Below are 5,000 nucleotides of genomic sequence, written 5' to 3'. Positions count from 1 at the left end.
CAGTTTCTATTCAGTTCAGTTCAGATTTTTACCAAAACCTCCTGTCTGGCATGTCTCTTTCTTTGTTGAGTTCCTGTACTTACAGAAGCCAAGAGATAGCTGGCAGCCATCCATAGAAAATGCCCTCTCCCTTTGAACACGGCCCTCCTTTGGTCTGAGTTTCTCACACAGCTCTGATGATGCAGGAGGATGCCAAGGGCCCAGTTGGTGCCTCAGCCCGATGCCTGCATCTGTGCCTTGGCAGCAGCTATTCATGTCTTGCCACTCAGAGTCAAATTCCCTTAAGTTTAGCCTTCCCTAAGTGCTTGTTCACTTCAGAGGACTCAACCCTCATCTTCCGTGTCCTCCTGGCCTAATTTCTCATATTACTGATTTACTGAGTATGAATCAGTAATATGAGATGTTCCGGAGAGGGAGGAAGGGACATTCATGAAAAAAGTGAGTGTTCAACTAACTAACTCCCCATGGGTGAAGGAAGTAGTGAAAAGATTTTAATGAAGCAGAGAGAAATTTCTGGTTTTGGAAGGAGGAAATCCTGAATGGCTCCCTCTGTGTCGCAGGAGAGACTCCTGGAAAGGAAACCTCAGGTTTCCGGTCAGTCGGTCGGTTGGTCAGTTCGGGGAGAAATATTAGCAAGGAGGTAAAGGCCGTGCCTCACGACATCAGCAGTCCCTTCTCTGGAAATTCTACGGTATCCCGGAGAGCTCTCGGAATTTTGTGATGTCACTCGTGTCCTAGAAACGCCAAGTGCCCTCAAGATACACTCTCTCGGTGCCTATAAGACTCAGTTCTAGACATGTTGTCTAGAGAATGGAGATCATGGAGAGGCCAGAGGGAGGAAGAAGAAAGCTGACCTCAGATCTCAGAGGAAAACACGGAGAAATAATTAGTGGTCCTGGGGAAGACGAAGTGAGTTCACCACTAGCAGGGACTAGAGAGATTTCTGGATGTGATGGCTTTGAGACTTCCAGGGCTAGGGCTCAGGAACTGGGAGGTTTCTGGAATGAAATAGGTCTGTCTTGTTTCTCTGAGTTCCTAAAGGGCCAACCCACATCAAAGATTCACGATAGTTGATTTGACAAAGTCGGGAATTGACAAGGAGTGCGGAAGGAGTCAGTGAGATTTCAATACCAGCACTGCACACACACCCCCCCCCCCCCCCCCGGTCCTTTTCGTTGTGTAGCAATAATAATAGAGAAGGGGGAATAGCGCTCTGCCAAAGCCCGTATTTTTTTTTTTAATAGTCCAGGTGTGTTATTTCTTTTTGTACATCAGGCCATGAATTCGTAGGGAATGGGCTCCAGCAGCTCAGGCTCCTTCCCGTTAGTCCTCGCGAAGTGTGCTTCTCTGGGTTCGCTTGAGCTGAACCCAGGTGCCCTTCTCTTTGTCTTCCTTTTCCTTCTGGTCGTTCTCCTTCACCCGCTTCAGAAAGCTGTCTCTGCTCTTCGAGTGCTTGATGTGTTCAATCCGCACATTAATTCTCTTGGCAAGAATCTTGCCCTTAACTCGCTTGTTTACAATGATGCCCACAGCATGCTGGGTGACATTGTAGACTCTTCCGGTTTTGCCGTGGTAACATTTATGGGGCATTCCTTTTTGAACAGTGCCCATTCCCTTGATGTCTATAATATCGCCCTTCTTGTAGATTCGTGGCCAAAGGAACAACTCCATGTTTCCTAAAGGGCCTAGAGAACATATAGCGAGTGCCCCTCCTCTTTCCCTTTGTGTTTGTCATTTTGGCGAGTTACCGAAAGATGGCTACCGCGGCCGAAAGGCCCAAAGCCCATATTTTACCATACCTTATATCACAGCCATTAACAGGGTTGAGGCATCAAGTGCTGCAGTCAGTCTGACTCCTGTGATCCCCTAAGGTTTCTAGCTTCCCAGTTATGAATGACACCCTGGTCTCCAGTTCAGCTTGAGAGCTCTTTAAGAGCCAATGGATGAGAGAGTGGGAAGAGACTGCCTTTTTTTTTTCTTTTTCCATTTCTTTCTTTCTTTCTTTCTTTCTTTCTTTCTTTCGCTGTTTTGTTTTGTTTTTCAAGAAAGGGTTTCTTTGTGTATCTTGGGCTGTCCTAAAACTCACTCTGTAAATCAGGCCATCTTTGAATTCACAGAGATCTGTGTGTGTGCTGTGATTAAAGGCATGCACACACCACAGCCCGGCTGAGACTGCAATTTCTTGTTAGCTCTGGGTAAGTGACAATGGCTCTGTGTTGTGAATCTCTGTGAATCCAGACTATGTTATGTCCTTCAATGACATGAGTCTGAAGCATCAAGCACCCATCCCTATACTCCCTGAGGTCTCTGAAGTCACGGTGCATCCTTAAAGGCTTAGAAAGCTTTTCCCTGGTTCACCTTTGTGTGTGTGTGTGTGTGTGTGTGTGTGTGTGTGTGTGTGTGTGTGTGTTTTGTTCTATCTAGGAGAAGCACCATAGCAGTTGCATAGTGACTGAGAAATTTGATTTTTAGGAAATGATTTTTCATATATGTGAGTGGTCTCTCCATAGCCACTCATCTTTTCTTAAACTTGAGTATAGGAATGAATGAATGAATGATCCCTCTCTCCCTCCCTCCCTCCCTCCCTCCCTCCCTCCCTCTCTCTTCATGGGAACGAGTATCTGGTCTTGCATTGAGGGCTCCCCAGTTCTCAGCATCTCCAGCCCAACCTGTCACAAGCTGATCACACATTTGCAAACTTGGGATATATTCTGCTGAATTTTTGGGATAATGAATTTCATCAACTATGGGACTAACTTTGTTCTGACAGGACACTCACAATCTCTCCTCATCACACCCACATAGTGTAACAACTTTGTGGTTCCTCCATAATGTGCTTATTTCTGTCAGGGAACTGAAAGCCAGCCAGCCGGCCAGCCAGCCAGTCAGCCAGCCAGCCAGCCAGCCAGCCAGCCAGCCAACACTATCTTTCCTTGTTTCTCAGTTTGTTCTTATATTCTGTCTCCCCCCCCCACGTTTAAAAAATTTATTTATTTTTTTTTTAAATATTTATTTATTTATTTATTTATTTATTTATTAAGTATACAATATTCTGTCTGTGTGTATGTCTGCAGGCCAGAAGAGGGCACCAGACCTCTTTACAGATGGTTGTGAGCCACCATGTGGTTGCCGGGAATTGAACTCAGGACCTTTGGAAGAGCAGGCAATGCTCTTAACCACTGAGCCATCTCTCCAGCCCAAATTTATTTATTTTTATCTTATGTGCATTTGTGTTTTTGCCATGGCTCTCGGGCTCCTGGATTACAGACAGCTGTGAGCTGTGATGCTGGGAGACATGGAGCATCTCTCTCTATAGCCCTGCCTGGAAAACTTTCAGAGTTCACTCTGCCCCCTGAGTAAAGGTGTTATGCTTCCTTTTATTGTATATTTAGTGTTTGTGTTTGTGTGTGTGTGTGTGTGTGTGTGTGTGAGAGAGAGAGAGAGAGAGAGAGAGAGAGAGAGAGAGAGAGATTCATTATGAAATAAAAGGCAGTCAACAACAGCAAATTTTGTATTTATTTGTTCATCCATCCACGTATTTGCTTACTTACATACTTTATTTATTTACAGTGGAAGACTTAATTCAGTAAGAATGATCAGAAGGGTAGGTAGGGTATCCTTGGGAAAAGAGTAAGATATCACGATGACTTTCCCTTCCGAGAGGGAGCTTTCTGGGTAGACGTGAAACTGCAGTTTCAAGCGCCTGCTTTCCACAAGACCTTTTCCAAGGTCAGGCATTTCTTAGGTAAGCAAGGATCTCAGTCAGTTCCCTTTGAGGAACTCAACGTTAACGTCTGACTGGTGCCTATTGTCAAGGCCAATGGGACACTCCTCAGCCCCTCCCTGACCTGACCTGACGTGACCTGAGAAGCCACACCCCACCCCAGTTCACAGGCCCCTCTTAATCTATCTAACTAACTGTACAGCATAAAACGTGGAATCTCTTCTCAATGAAATGCTGTTGTCAGCCATTCGAAGACTTTATTCTCATCTCAGATCAGATGATCCTGTCCAGCAGGGATGTCTTCTTTCCGTGTTTCTTCTTCTTTTGTATGTTGCAGTCAGTTCAGATGTGCTGGTATATGGTGAGAGAGAGAGAGAGAGAGAGAGAGAGAGAATTGCTTTTTATTTATTTGAAGAGTTTTAATGATTCAGCTATTTCCAGCCTTATTTACCAGCACCTTTATTATTACCAGCGAGCACCTTCCTCTGAAAACATTGGAACCCCCCCATCTGTACATGTCATGCACGTGCGTGTGTGCGTATGTATGTATGTATGTATGTGCGAGCGCGTGTGTATCCCATCTATCTATCCCTTCATCAATTTCCATTTTAGGAGCTGCTTTGCTGACACTCACCCAGAACCAGTGACATGGAGGCCACCATTTTCTTAGCCAGTGACAGTCAGGAGACAGAAAGAAAGAAAGAAAGAAAGAAAGGATGTACATTCCCAAAGAAAGAAAAAAATTAAGTAAATTGTAAAAAGTAAAAAAAAAAATCAAGAAAGTAAGTAAATACATACATAAAAATAGACAAATAAAGAATGAATAAATAATAATTGAAACATTCAATAAGTAAATAAGTGAGTCATGCTAAATCAGCAGATAAACAGATATATGAAAGAAGGAAGTGAAGGAATGAATGAACAAGTAAGTAAATAGGTGGGTCATTTTTTAAAGAAGTAAGTAACTGAGATGGGCTGAACAGATAGATAAGTAAGCAAGCAAAGAAATACACAAGAAGCAAGCAATCGTGAAAAAAAAAATGAGACACATCCATTCAATCCATAAAAGACAAAACATGGAAATAAACATGTAAACTGGTCGACCCACCCACGTTCACTCAGCTGCCCCACCCAAAGCAGGAGGGAGGTCTCTGTCCAGCAGGGCCGTCTTCTTTCCAAGTTGCAGTCAGTCAGATCTCTGGGAAAACAGAAAAGAAAGCAATTGTTTTCTACTTGAACAGTTTTTAATATTATTCGAACGAATTAATAATCAGCT

The sequence above is a fragment of the Microtus oregoni genome, unplaced genomic scaffold (assembly GCF_018167655.1).
Source record: "Microtus oregoni isolate MIOR12 unplaced genomic scaffold, Mior012 000060F_013, whole genome shotgun sequence".
NCBI classification, from domain to species: Eukaryota; Metazoa; Chordata; class Mammalia; order Rodentia; family Cricetidae; genus Microtus; species Microtus oregoni.
This window is presented reverse-complemented; position numbering follows the sequence as displayed.